General features: G+C 50.5%; 1 protein-coding gene across 8 annotated transcripts in view; it reads left to right on the top strand.

Annotated features, from left to right (window-relative positions):
* The first annotated feature begins 830 nt into the window (after positions 1 to 830).
* The window catches only part of Mical3 (microtubule associated monooxygenase, calponin and LIM domain containing 3), a 178589-nt gene continuing 164781 nt past the window's right edge, over positions 831 to 14638 (top strand). For 7 of the 8 annotated variants that reach the window (XM_051203661.1, XM_051203660.1, XM_051203662.1 and 4 more), the window contains exon 1: positions 831 to 991. The gene's annotated coding sequence lies outside the window, so the exon portion shown is untranslated. The remainder of the gene's footprint in view (positions 992 to 14638) is intronic. The other variant, XM_051203663.1, reaches the window with a different exon arrangement.

The raw sequence follows: 14638 nt of genomic DNA, 5'->3' as shown, positions 1-14638 counted from the left end.
GGGCGCGGTCTACACACCCGGGTAGGAAGAATGCTCTTCCTTAACATATAAAAGGGCTTTGAAAGATTATTCGCCCTGCCTTCCCGTAATAAGAGACTATATACAGTAATATACTATATACAGTAATGTCTGTAAAGGTGTGACTCAGAAGGTATACCCACTTCTAACCAAAGTTCTTAAGATGCCTGGAATTGAACAGACTAATAATCTCGTGCAAGGGATGAGGAAATAAGAGAAAGGCTTCCTAGGCGTCATCCACATCGGATTGGAAAAGGAAATTGAGGCAAGGAGTTGGGTTACCCACTCAAAGTCATACAAATATAGGATTCAATTCTCCGAAGTTTTCTATAGTTTCCCCCCAAATCTGACACTTTTCCATTCTGTCCCATCTGGATGAGATCAGGAAGAAAATTCTAGCTTTGTTTTGTGGCCGCTTCTGAAAGCAACAAACAAGTCCCCTTTAAGGGCGTCCCCCAGTCTCAGGTCTGGCCGGCTTTGATATGCCCCCTGTGTTATCCAGTTGGCCGTTTTGTGTGGCTCCTCGCCCCTTCCAATATTCCCAGCCAATCAGCTCTTTCCTCTCTTACTCCGTTGGGCTTTCGGGACTGTACCATATGGCCCGCTCCGAGGGGGGGGGAAGAGGGAGGCAGTAGTAGCTATGTATTCCTTTACCTTCTGCTTGTGACCCGTGATATTTTGACAGAACCGAGGCTTGAGTGGCAACTTGGTCTCTAAGAACGAGAAACATGAGTGAGCTGCAGGAGCACTAAGCGCGCGCACCCCCGTTCGGGCCGGTGGTCTAGCCTGGAGGACCGCAGCCCCCGCCCTCCCATGTGCCCGCCCCGCCCCGGCGGCGCCGCTCCTGCCGCCGCTGCTGCTGCTGCCGCCGGGCCGGACGCTGCGGGCTAGCGCGCGGGGGCTGCGGCTGCGTGTCCCGGCGCGCGGCTGGGTGGCCCGGCCGGCCACGAGGATACAGCAGCATGAAGCAGAGGTGAGCGCCGCGATCCTGGGGAGCATCCGCGTCCCGCCCACGCTGCGCCTCGGTGTGCCTGGGATCGGCGGCTGGCCCACGGGCGGCTTTGGCTCCGGTGGCCGCGTCTCCCCGATGCGTGGCTGGGACGTCCGTCTCGGGCAGCCCCGGGGCCCCGGCCCCCCTTGTGCCTGGAGCCTCCCTCTGGCCGACTCGTGCGTCCGGAGCGCTGGCGGAGCTGGCGAGGAAGCCCTTCTGCGCTTCCCGCGCTGCCGGGCCAGTGTCCGGGTCCCTGACCTCCAGGAATCGGGTGGTAGGTCAGGTCGCTCCCTGGGGGGGGGGGGGGAACTCAAGTGAGCCTACTCAATAGTAGGAGCGGGACTGAGCGGCTGGGACTGGGTGTGTCCAAGGTGGTTTTGTAGGGGCGAAGACCCAGCCTGGGCAGTGGAACTGCGCTCCCCGATGTCTCTAGTCTGGAGCCCAGCAGGCGCAGTGTGTAGGTTGCCGAGGTCGTTATGGCAGGTGGCCATGAGGGAACTCTTGACATTTCCGTCTGGTGGTAGACTGAGTGGGGTGCATGCAGCCACCGAAGCCTCTTATCTCAGCGCTGCCCCCTTTCCTAACTGCCTTACAAAGTGACAACACTGTTGGAGGTCCCCGTGGCAAACTAGACATCCCTCGCTTAAGAATAACCTTGGAGAGCCCTACCCAGATATGCGTTTGTCTTGTGTTCTCAGACAGCCAGCCGGCGTGATGGCCGATTGCAGGTTTTGGCGTCTCTGCTTGGCAGGGATCGCATTATCCAGCTCTTTCACAATTGTTGCTGGGAAGAGGGGTTCCTTCAGGCGCCGCAGCACAATTGGGGTCGTGGGTCAGCCTTGTTGTATCTTGGCTGATTTTTCTCCCGACTCTGGAGACAGAAAGTTATTTCCAAGAATGCACACCACATCCGTATTACTTTGATTTTAGTGCTTAAGTCAGACATTAATTATGGCTTGTGTGGAATGGATTAATGCAGAGCAACGGAGATCATTACAGACAGTGGCATCTGTTTATTTAAAGTGTGCTGTGGGTGGGGAGAATAGATTTAAATACCAGGACATCAGTGTGTGTTTGGCCCCATTTGACAATTTGCCACATGCACAATCACTTGGGATGATGGTGAGAGTGAGATTTTTATGATGAGAAAGACATCTTACAGAATGCTGCTGCCAGCAGGAATAAGTTCACTCATGACCCGGCCACATAGGATGCTGTTCATTGTGGCTGCCTTTTCTGAGCACGTCTCCCAAGGGCCTTTAAGAGGATATCATAAATTTCATACTTGATCGCCACATGCACTCAAGTCAGTTATTTTAGCCTTACAGCGAGTGAGCTTTTCTTACGCTCTAGGTTGTAAACGTCTTAAAAGTGTCTTTTAGTGGTGTCTGCTATGTAGTGTGAAAGAGTTGATTTCAGAATCAAAGCTAACCCGGTGTCTGGTGGGTGGTTCCGCGGAGAATCATTCAGAACTTGCACCTGGTTCCTCAGCTAGAGCTCTTTTCTGTGTTTAGGGTAGCACCAGCTTTTGAGAAGTCTAAAGCTTGACCGGCAACCTGTTGGCGCTACCAGGATGTTTGTATCCTGTGGTTTCTAGGTGTGGTAGAGAAAATAATGTAGGGAAAGTGCTCTGCGCAGTGCTGAGGACATAGTAGGTGCTTTTTGCACAGTGCTGACAGTACGTGGTAGGTGCTCAGTAAGTCCTTTTTGATTGGAAGACCTGTCTGGGGGTGGAGTTGGGCCTCAAGCCCTCCTCTCCCTGAACTGGAGATCAGCTCCTCCCCCTCCCTCTCCCACATCTTGCTTTCTAGACATTTTAATAGGGGGTTGTAAGTGAAACACTTCTGGACTAGGAGAAATTAAAGAAAACAGGTTTTCCATCGTCTCATGCTTTTTGTTGTTGTTATAGTTGGTTGGTTGTTTTCTTTAGAGACAGGATCTTCCTGTATATTCCAGTCTGGCCTTAACTTGCTAAGTAACCAAGGTTGGCTCCTCACTCTCCAACCTTCTTCCTGAGCTTACTCAGTGCTGGGATTGCCACTACAACTGACCCTCATGTGCTTTCCTCCCTCCCTCCCTTCTTCCCTCCCTCCCTCCTTCCCTCCCTCCCATGTATAGCCTGGGCTAGCCTTGAACTCCTTTTACAGCTAAGGATGACCTGCCTGATGTGCTTTGTGACAAGGGAGCTCCTGATCCACCTGCCTCTGCTTCATGAATACAGAGATGACATGTGTGACCCAGCACACCCAGCAGTATGCTGCATTCTAAATATTCATTCTTATTTACAGATGTGTATGTGTGTGTGTCAGTGTGTGCCACATGTATTCAGGTGCCCTTGGAGGCCAGAAGAGGGAGCTGGAGTTACAGCTGCTTTACGTGGGTTCTGGGAGCCGAACTTTAGTCTTCTGGAAGAGCGGTGATGTTCTTATCCACAGAGCTGTCTCTGCAGATCCAGGGTTGCATTGTGAAAGAAAGGATGGCACTTGCCCTAGCAGAGTTCTTAACTACCACTCAGCAAGCGACTTGGCCCTTTCTTTGATCTGTTCTGGAACTCGCTTTGTAGACTATGCTGGCCTGGAACTCACAGAGATCAACCTGACTCTGACTCCTGAGTGTTGATTACTCTTGTAGGTGAGGATTTTACTTGATGGATTGTAGAACTAGAATCATTATTTAATGTTTCCAGACGGTGACATCTGAGAAGTGGCCAGGACAGCTGAAGCTGGACCAGCAGGCAGGAGTAGCTTTTGTGGACTCTGTTCTGGGCTCGGCAGCGAGCCACCGTTTGCCTCCTCCCTTCTTGCAACTGGTCCTATGAGCAGATTAAAAGGCTATCAGAGCTAATGTACTTGGGAAAGTAGGAACCATCATTGGTTTGTTTATGTTGCATGATATTGGGCGTGACGGTTTTTACAGAAGCCAGACTCTGGGTTCAGTTACTGCCATTTCTTTGAAGAGGTGAGCTGCTTTTTTCCTCACCAGCTGATCCTCTCTGGAGGCAGGTGCTTGGGCCTCACTCAGCGAGGCAAGTGCTCTACCACTGAGCCACACGCCCAGCCCCATGCCGTTGATTCTTACTTGACTGTAATGTAGTCAGATTATAGTGCAGTGTTTTCCCAATTCATAAATGAAGACATGGAAGTGATGTGATTGGCTCTAAGTACAAATCCATTGATCCTTGAGCTGAATTTTTTTTGTGTTATATTCCATTGATGCCTCTGAAGGGAGACACGCCCACACCCCTCTCGTTTCAGGTTCTGAAAGGTGTATAGCAGCCCATTGTCCTTTTCTGATTACTGGTAAGCAATGGCATTGCTCTTCGATTGCTAGTCAGCGCCTTGCTAGGTGCACACCAGCTGTTTACTCCTCATAGCTGTATAAACTTACTCTAGGTATTCCCCGTTTCATAGACGACAAACTAGGGCGGGATTGGTGAGATCCCAGGGCAAGGACGTGACAGAAAGCCCTGGCTGAAAGCGAGGCTGGGGTTAGCCTAGGACTTACTCTTCGGAGTATCATCCTAGCCCCATGCTACAGCGGTGACTAATGGGCAGATTTTGGGGTTCTGATGCCCGTTACTCTCTCCATTCCACCTCCACTTTCTGCAGTGGACAGTCATTACTTTAGGCGGAAAACTCAGAACTGAAAAAGACATTCTTATTTGGAGAGCGTGAAGTATTTGATAAAAGCAGATGGGACAATTAGGACCAAAGAGAATGGACATGGTTCGGGGGTGGGGAAGTGTTCCTCGGACCCGCAGCCGTCCGTCCCCAGTCTGAGGCCCTGTCACCTTTCCCTGGTTGGAACTGTAGCATCGGAGACCCGGCGGCGCTTTTGCTAAGGTCTGCAGAAGGGCAGGTTCTCCTTTACTGCTTTCGCTGGGTGGGAAGCTGAACACACACAGCACATTATCTAGTTAAGTGGGAATTGGAGGGGACTTTGTTTGGAAATTTACGTAAGGTCACTGAGTGGACTTTCCCTCTTCTTCCAGTCAACCCCTCCTTCATCTTTGGCTCCATTTTTCAGAGTCCTCTCATGCACAGGGATTGGGCGGGGTGGATGTCACATACCTTGGGCACTTAGATACAGAATGACATTGCTGTTCCAGTGAGGCTCAGTCATACGTGACCAGCTGTTTTCTTAAGGTTGGTTCAGCTGTCTGAAGGCATGCAGATGTGACTACGGAGGACAGGAAGGCAGTTACTTTAGCCCTGCTATTGAAAGACACATCTCCATTGGCTAGTTAGATTTGCACAAGAGGGTGGCAGACTGCTGTATCTTAAAACAAAACAAAAACCCCAAAACCAAGGGTGTTAGTAGCACTTACCTTTAATCCCAGCACTCAGGGGGCAGAGGTAGGGGAATCTCTGTGAGTTTGAGGCCAGCCTGGTCTACAGAGCGAGTTCCAGGGCAGCATGGCTACATAGAGAAACGGTCTTGAAAAACAAAACAACAACAAAGGGGTGGTGGGGTGGGGGAAGGGATCATCAGAGTAAAGATGGGAGAAAGGGCTGTGAGCTTTACCTCAGCGAAGGCTGGGGCACTGGAAACTTCTGCTGAGCAGGAAGAGCCCTGTAGTGCCTGGCTCTGGGGTTGAGACTGGCACTGAAGTTGAGGGAGGGCTGGTGGCCAGCAGAGGGGGCTTTTTGCGCTGGGAGGGTCTACAGGTGCTGTTACACTGTGTATGCAGTGAAAGATTCACTCTGGTGAACTCTGGGAAGGGGACAACATGGCCAGTGGCTAACCAGTCTCTGCCATTGACTTTTCCTTACTGCTTTAAAATAGATGTTCAGGGCTGTGGGCGTGGCCCTGTGGTAGAACACTTGAACGCCAGCACCATTTAAATTGACAAAGTTCTGCTTTGTTTGATCCACCCTGGCTTCTCTTTTTTGCCTCTGCCTCTGGAGCCTGGGAGAGCTCTCTACCTTGGGAATCTAAGGAAAAGAGGGAGGGGACAATACTCCCTCCCCCTCCCTCCTAGCTGCTCTGTGATTAGGGATTCCAGGATTCTGGAATGGAAGAGAGAGGGGTAGGGTGGCCAGCCTGCTGGAGCTATGGGTTATTAACAGTCCTGATCACATGATCATGGTGGCAGACACTGGAGAGCCCTGACTGCAGCCGGTGTCCTGAGCTGTCTACAGAGCCCTAAGCCAGCCAGCCTGAGTACAGCCCGTCGGGGCAGGAAGCAGTGCTGTTTCCGTCCCTCTTTCCGGGGGTGATGGTCCCCGGATTCTCCTGCAGGCCTTTGCTCTACACCTGTGCCCTCACAGACTCCTGTGACCTTTTCTCTGTGTAGCCCTGGCTGTCCTGGAACTCACTCTGTAGACCAGGCTGGCCTTGAACTCAGATCTGCCTGTCTCTGCCTTCTACGTGGGGATTAAAGGCGTGTGCCCCCACCACCACCTGGCAACTCCCGTGACTTTTAAAAACTACAATCAAACTTCTCCCTTCTCCCTTCCCTCTAGAGTCACCTGACTGAAATGCCTTCTGGAAACGGGTTAAGTAGCATCAGGGTTACTCATCTATTTATTTTTGTTTGTTTTGAGACAGGATCTCACTACGTCATCTTAGGTCTGGAACTTGCTTTGAAGATAGGGTTGGACTTGAACTCAGAGGTCCTCCTGCCTCTGCCTCCCGATTGAAGGTGTTGGGATTAAAGATGTGTCCCTCCATGTCTGGCCATATTTCTCCTAAGTGTCCATTCTGGAGCATTTGGAGGACTGCACAGGGGGGTCTTCAGGGGCCATGGCTGTGCTGTGGGATCTAGGAATTGTGGAATATGGCCTTTTCCATCTCTCTCTCCTTCTTTTTTTGGTCTGGCCTGGTGTGAGTGTCTCCCTTTTAAATTTTTGGTGATTTTATTTTCTATCACTTTGTGAGCATATAGTGGTTAATGGTGTAATATGTGTGTGTATACAGGTTAATGGTGTATAGTGTGTGTGTGTGTGTGTGTGTGTGTGTGGAGAGGTTAATGGTGTGTAGTGTGTGTGTGTGTGTAGAGGTTAATGGTGTGTAGTGTGTATGTGTGTGGAGAGGTTAATGGTGTATAGTGTGTGTGTGTGTGTGTGTGTGTGTGTGTGGAGAGGTTAATGGGGTATAGTGTTCACACCGTGGCACACATGGGAAGGACAGAGGGCAGCTTTGGGGAGTTGGTTCTGTTCTTCACTGTGGATTCCAGGATCAAACTCTGGTGGTCAGGCTTGTGCAACAAGCATTTTTCCCCTGCTAAACCATCTCTCTGGCCCTGGCATAGGCTCATTATTCCCAAGGCTCAAGCCCCAATCAGTTGGCATTATCTTGGTTTCTTTATGGCTAGGAGGTAGGCTGGGAAGTCTACTCTGTGTATATATAACTAATTGGCAAGCAGACTTCTTAGAGTGGGGCCTTTGACCCAGTTAGGCTTTGACCAGTTGGGTTCATGTATTCCCCTTCAAATATGGAAAAAGGAAGTATTTAACTGGAATTCTGGCAGTTCGTCTCTAAAACAGGTAGGCTATTCTCAAAACCAGCCCTGCAGAGGTGGGGGTGGGGTGGGGGTCAGCTTTCTGTCTTTGGTATTTTAAGTGCCTCTGAACAAGTGGGTCTGACAGTTATGGCTTACCGACTGCCCATACTCTGGGTCGCACTGGTCAAGTGCTTTATGGACACACAGCGTTTCCCCCTTCCCCTTTTTATAGTAAGGACACTCACCGTTCCAGAAAGGTCATATCCATAAACCCAGTAAGTTGTATAAGCCGAGCCTATAATTACCGTCATAAGATGAACCATTGAGGAAACAAAGCAAGAAGGATTGAAGAGGAAATAGACAGTAGTGGTCAGTAGAGACAAACCCTCGGAACTCACTGAACGCTGTGTGCCCAGCTCCTGGACTATGTCACACGCAGGGAGCCAGAAAGAAAGCAAGGGGAGCAGGGAGTTTCCCTAAGGGCCTCAGGAGGTAAGACACTCACACTTGACATGTTTATTGAGGTTCTTCTGCAGATGCTGCAGGAAGGCACTGTTTGTAGGGGGCAGCACAGAAGCAGTAAGCCATCCTGGATGGACCTGGAGTGGCAAGCAAGTGTATACGGCTGCAGCGCAATACTGTCCTAGGCTGGCTTGCTTGTCTCTTCGCACATTACGGTGCGACTTTCTAGACTCTACCTGCCCCTGTGGTTGTGACTGGGATGCTTGCATTTTGCCAATAGGGTTGGGTTGTTTTGTAGCTCTTCCCCAAGGACCTTGGCTGCAGGAAAGGCTGGGCCGCGTCCCCTTCCTGCCACTGCCATTGGGTCCATCACCACTAGGGATCTGCTGGCTGGGGCTCTTGTCCCTCCTCAGGCCACAGCTTGCCCAGATGAGAAACAGGTACTCCAGTGGCAGTGCAGACCTTCCCAGAGGACGTGCTGCCGGCCACACCCTCTCCCAGGTGTTCTGACCATCCTCATGGTACTTGGCTTTAGAACCATCTTAGCACTGCTGGACTCCCTTGCAGCCACGACTGCAATACTGTTCATGCGATGACCTCGGAGCCTGGGTGGAGCCTGGTGGGTGTTTCAGACCCCTCCTCCCAAGCTTCCGCCATTGCTGTGTTTGAGGACTGATGTGGACAGAGTCTTACTTGAACCTCTCAGTGCTGAGTGTGCTCAGTGAATTGCAGTTTTGCTTGTGTTTTAGTCTATTTTTCCAAGACCTTTGGGCCACTTAGGTCCATTCTAATGGAAATGGCTTGTATATCCTGGAAGTGATTCAAGCGACTTCCAGCCTCTGCCCCTTGGGTACTGACTTGATTCAGCAAGTTTGGTCCACACTGCTTCTGAAGAATTTTCTCTGACCAGCGATCCCAGAGCGGTGCTCTTGGGCTTAAAGGTGATGTAGGGAAATGTCCCCCCTCCAATAAAATCGTGCCTGTCTATATTTCTTGGCTTACGTAAAGGAATTTTGTGACATGCCATCTATAGGAACACGGTGTGTTGTGTGTATATGACCTTCAAGCATCCTGATCTTCCGCCATTGATATAAATGACTGCCTGTCTTTTTGTTTTTGGTTTGGTTTTTGAACCAGTGTCTTGCTGTGTGACCAGGCTGGCCTTGAACTCAGCTTCCAGAGGCCTGTGATTATAAGTGTGAGCCTGTCTCTTTTACCCGCCCTTACCTCTTTAGCCCTAGCCTCTAACTTCCCTGGCCTGTCAACTAGGTACCTACCGTCACGTCACGGGCTGTCAGTCAGGGTGTATGCCGTGTTGGCAGGGGCTGGCTGGCCCAGCTTGTGCTCATGCACTATTCATCGGCACGCCAGAAGCTGTCTGTGCCATCTTCTCCAACGGTGCTGCCTCCTCATGCACAGTTCCATGTATAGTTAGTTGCCTGCCTTTTGTTTGTTTCCAAGTTATTTTGCAACCTCTTAAATGGGCTCTAAAATACTTGAGCATATGCGAAAGGCAGGGCAATCAGAATGGCATCAATAGTTCCCCCACAGTAAAGGAGTCGGAGGGATTTGGCTGAAGAATGTCAGGCTGTGGGTTGGAAAGGGAACCCATCTCCTGGTGTCTATTTTAAAGGTGGTCTTTATGTTATGGTCTTTTTTTTTCTCCTTACACTAAGTATACATAGTTCTATAACGCCCACTGAATAGGAAGGAGCATAAGGTTGGAAGAGGCTAGGTGATTTGCCCGAGTGCTCTCAGCTCACGAGTATGGTTTTTAACTCAAGAGTAGAGGCACTGGTGGGTGGTTAAGAGAATAGTATGGGTTCTGACCGGAGTGTATGACCTCGTGGGTGTTCTTTACCCTCTTTGGGCTTAATTTCTTTATCAGGGTCATTGGGGTAGAAGATGGCATGCCTCTGCTTCACGGTAACAGTCAGGCAGAATCCCTCCCACCAGGCACATGGTGGGTTCCAGCTGTGCAGTGAGCAGGAGTGGGTTTCAGTGCAGAGTCCTGGACAGGAAGCTTCAAGGAGGAACTCACCTGCCACCAGGCCTCTCCTGCAGTCACATCCAAGGTTGACTTCACCTGCTCCCTTCTAATTGTCTGCCACTCTTGCTGGCTCTCTGATTACCATCTGTCTCGTTCCCTGCTGCTCAGCATTCCCTCTCCTCCTCGTCAGCTTTTAAACTTCCTGAAATCATATATTCATTAACTTATTGATCAGGCCTCCTGACCTGCTTCACTGTACTGGGTTTTAGAGCAGGGGCAGGTTCGTGGCAATGCATGTTGTCACCGCTCATGAACCTGCCTGCTTCAGAAGATATAGTACTAACTCAGGCTGTGTGTGTGTGTACCTGTGTATAGGTGTGTATGTATGTGTGTGTATGTGTGTACTTGTGTGTGTGAGTATGTCTGTGTAAAGGCATGAGCCATTGATTGGGAAAACAAGGGTGATTACGGTTATAAACTGGGAGTCAGTGGTGTGCCCTGCCCAGTTTGTTTAGGTGATACATGCATGGTCAGTTCTGTGTCATCTGAATTTCTCAGGTGAGGACATAGAAACATGAGCATAGTCTAAAGACACGCAGTACATGAAGGAGAGCTACCTCAGGTCCACACTGACCTCTGGCCTGCAAAGGTGTGATTCATATGCAGTCTGGGTCACTGATGATTGTTTAGTTGAGAAGACGGTCCTTTAAAAGAATCTTTAACTTGTTTATATACATGTTTGCTCACTTAGGAAAGACTGCTCCCCCCACTGTGTACATTTTTAAATCTGTTTTTTGAGAAGTTTTACCGTGTTTTGACCACATCCAGTCCTGCCCCAACTCCTCCCCTCCTTCCATATCTGTCTCCCCTTCTCTTCCCACTCAACTTTGTGTCCTCTTTTTGTTTTTTTTTCCCTGCTCATCAAGAGCATCTGTGCTGTACCCCCCTTCTCCCGAGGCCCAGGGGTCATTGCTAAAGGAAGGGGGAAAGAGTATAAAAGCCAGAGGCTGTGGATGAACACAAGGAAACAGTCATCCAGCCCCGACAGGGCAGCAGCCCTACGAACTGACAGCAGTTAGGACAGCATGCACAAGCTCTGTGTAAGCTCGAGCCGGACAAAATCCCAGCGTAGCCAGGGGAGGGGAGTGTGAAATCCCAGGCAGTCGATAGCCTCTGGGAGAGGGACCATCAGTTTTAAGTGTTGCCTCTGGTCAATTGACTGCTCCCCTGTAAGGGCACCTATCCATGAATGCCTGGGTAGCACAGAGAAAAGGGTACACACTGGAAGCAGTAGCTCAGAGTTGAGAGCAAGCCCCAGGTGTGACGGGCAGTGAAGGGTAGCCTGCTCCCGGGGAGCTGAGCTCTGGTCCTGGAGCCTGAACCCCTGTGCTAGGCTCTGCCTGGGTGCTTGGAGGTGAGTAAGCTGCATTCCTCTCCCTGTGGAATCTTGGTGTAGCTGGGGAGACAGACACACAAATAGATGACTCCCTCGAAGTGTGGTCAGAGCTGTGATGAGTGAGGGTAGATGTAGGGTGCAGTGTGAGCTGAGGAGAGGAGCCAGGAATTCTTCCCAGAGCCTTGAAAGGCAGGCCAGTGGCCAGCGGAGTGGGCTTTCTAGATGATGAGCATGGCCGTGAGCAAATGCATGGAGCCAGTTTGTCCCCAGGCCTCCTCACACCGTACAGGTCTCCGCCCACCGGACAGGCAGTGAGTCTGTGGAGGTGGGGTGTGTCCAGAGTACCAGATTGGAAGTCATCTTGGAAGACAGGTAGTGGGGTAGGCGGGAGGGGAGAGCAGGATCGTGGTGGGAGGAGTCGGCACACTTTCTGTATGGGCGGAGGAGTGAGCATTTTCAGTTCTGGGAGCTGGGTCCCTCAACTCTGCTTTGTGGTCTTGTCCGCCTTTTCCTGATAGATAGAGAGGCGACTGTGGACCAAAGAAACTTCGTCTGTGTTCATCTTGGGAATACATTGGGCTTACTTATAGGAATATGGGTCATCCCAAAACAGTCACATCACTAGAAAGTTCCATTTCAGTGTGGGATGACCTCCCAGAAGCTGTATCAGAGTCCTTCACCCCAGCCAACCTTCCACTTCTTTTTGTTTATTTTTATGTACTTTGGGATTTTGCCTGCATGTATGTCTGGGTGAGGATGCCACATTCCCTGGAACTGGAGCTACAGACAGTTGTGGACTGCCATGTGGTACTGAAATTGAATTCGGGTCCTTTGGAAGAGCAGCCGGAGTGGCCAATGCTCTTAACTGCTGAGCCATCTCTCCGCCCCAGCCTTCCACTTACATGCTGGAGAATTTCCCACCACACATGGCTGGGTCAGGATTACACAGAGCTGGGAATCCCCAGTTCCACAAGGGACTGTTAATAGGCCTAATCTTGTGAGGGCCTCATGACGGTAATGGCTTTGCCTGTTCTCAGGGGACAGTGTTCCAGGAATGTTGTGAATGGCGTTGAAGATAATGCATTGCAGATGGGTGTGGCTATAGGCCACTGAGGCTGTTATTTATGAAATACGAATTTCACGTAACTTTTCATGTTATATAAATGAATCTTGTTTTGATTTCCCTTCAATCATTTAAATCATATAAAATACATCGTTACCTTGGAAGTTGGATTTGGCCACTGTTTGGAGTTTGCCCACCCCCATCAGTTGGTAATAATTCAAATGTAGCATGACAAAGGACTGGGCCAGAATGTTGGCATTGAAGATAAAGAGGAAGGGACCTGATGCCAGGGACCTTTTGGAAAGAGGATTCTGATTGGCTAGCAGTGAGGAGAGGGGAGCTCAGGCAAAGGGAGAGCTTCTGGTTAGGTGTTTCCTGGCCCCTTCCGGCGAGCCAAGAGCAGGTAGGTGTGAGGCCTGGAGAAAGCCCAGGACAGCAGAGTGTGTTTGCTTCCAAGTGCGCATCAGCATGCGAATTGTCTCACATCCCCCTCTGCACGCGTGCCACCTTGCCTGTCAGCTAGCTTCTTTTGCCGCATTGGTTTTGGGTCCTACTATAACTGTGTGTGTATCAGGGCCAGGTGGATATTTTGGCACTATTTCCTATTTAGAAGCTGCAAAGGTGGATGCGTTAGATTTCATTGTTCAGGTTTACCCCGGTTGCTTGACCATTACAGCTCTATTCAAAATGCTTCAGTGCGGGGCTATCAAAATTAGGACTCGATGTCCCATTGCCACAGTACGGAGCACCAGGGCTCTTAGCGTCAACGTGGAGCTGTAGCCTGATTGTTTTTGAAGCTGGTGATCCTCCTGTAGCTGTTGTTGCTCGATGGCTGCCATATTCAGATAGTAGCGGGCATTCATCATGGGGAACCTGCCTTAGACCCACTGAGATTCTCCTGCATGCAAACTGGGGCTACTCAGCGGTCCCCCAGGACCAGCAGTGGCCTGGAGGGAGAGCTGTGTGGGCCCAGAGGGTCGCCTGATATCACTGTCTTGAACTTGAGGCCCAGTACTCTCTTTCCTTGCTGCCCCTGCCAGCTTTGTGAGGATGCCAGTCTATAAGAGAACTACGGACACAGCGTGTGAGGCCTGTTGTTGTCCCAACACATCTTCCCTTTTATTGTCTGCTCTCCCACTGCATCTCAGCCTGCGGAACATGAGCTCTTCCAAGATGAATCCCCTACCCCCTGCCCCAGGCTTTATCTGGAAAATAAAAGGAAATGAAATGGCAGTAATTTACTTTGAAAATAAGGTGTGTGAGGGGGACCCTAACATTTCTGACTTGGGCCAAAATGATTTTCTTTTTGCTACTTTTGAAAAAGACTGAAACCAGGTGCGGGAGTGTCTAAATGCATGCCCCTTGTTTCCTTCAGAGGCGCTTGCGTGGCTCTGTGGGATGTGATTCTGGGTGTTCTGCTTGGGTGAGGAGGAGGAAAGGAAGGACGGTTGTCTTCTAAGTATAAAGTGGATGGCCCACTGCAGTAAGCTAATTCTGTCACATCTGGATGCCCTTTACCTTTGAATATGCCCATAGCCCTTATTTTGCCTGGGCCTTCTCAGGACTTAGTTTTTACTGGTCTCTTCAGAGCTGACTCTTGTCACCTAGGACATATGAAATGCCACATCAGAAGCCCTGTCATCTGTGGTCTTAAGGCCTTGCCAGGCTTTGAGAGGCGGGGCAGCCATCAGCAAGGGGGAAGGTGTGGTACCATCTGCATCCTCTATATCCCCCTTTCCCCATTTCCGATGGGAAATCCTGGGTCTGGTGCTAAGTGGGAAGCTCAGAAGTCACTGGATGGTTCCGCCTCACATTCTCAGTCAGGGAAGATGTTGGCTGCCAGATGTGAGAGTAAAATCAGGCAGGTGTGCTCTGAAGCAGCCTATAGTGCCCTTTGCATGCTGCTTCCTCAGCACCGGTGGGGACATGCTCACCACTCATGCAGGAGTGCTGGTGATAGGTTTGCCAAGCTGCCCTGGCAAGCCTGCTTGTCCTGCACCCTCTAGTCCATGGGATCCACAGAAAAACACACACACATTTAGCAGCATCAGCTTACCCAGAGACTTTGGGGGAGGGTGTAGAGGTTGTAGGCTCTATTTTCAGAATTCACCGTTCACTCTGGAAGTCAGGATAACATGAGAGAGCAGCTAGTGCAGAGCAGGAGGGATGCAGAATCAGGACTGACTTCATGGGCATCCTGTTTCCCCAAGGCAGTGCTGAGGTTTCCGTGGATGTATTCCTTACATGCCCTGCACCTGGGCCTTTACACAGAC

This window comes from Phodopus roborovskii, unplaced genomic scaffold, assembly GCF_943737965.1.
Source record: "Phodopus roborovskii unplaced genomic scaffold, PHOROB, whole genome shotgun sequence".
Taxonomy (NCBI): Eukaryota; Metazoa; Chordata; class Mammalia; order Rodentia; family Cricetidae; genus Phodopus; species Phodopus roborovskii.
This window is presented reverse-complemented; position numbering and strand designations above follow the sequence as displayed.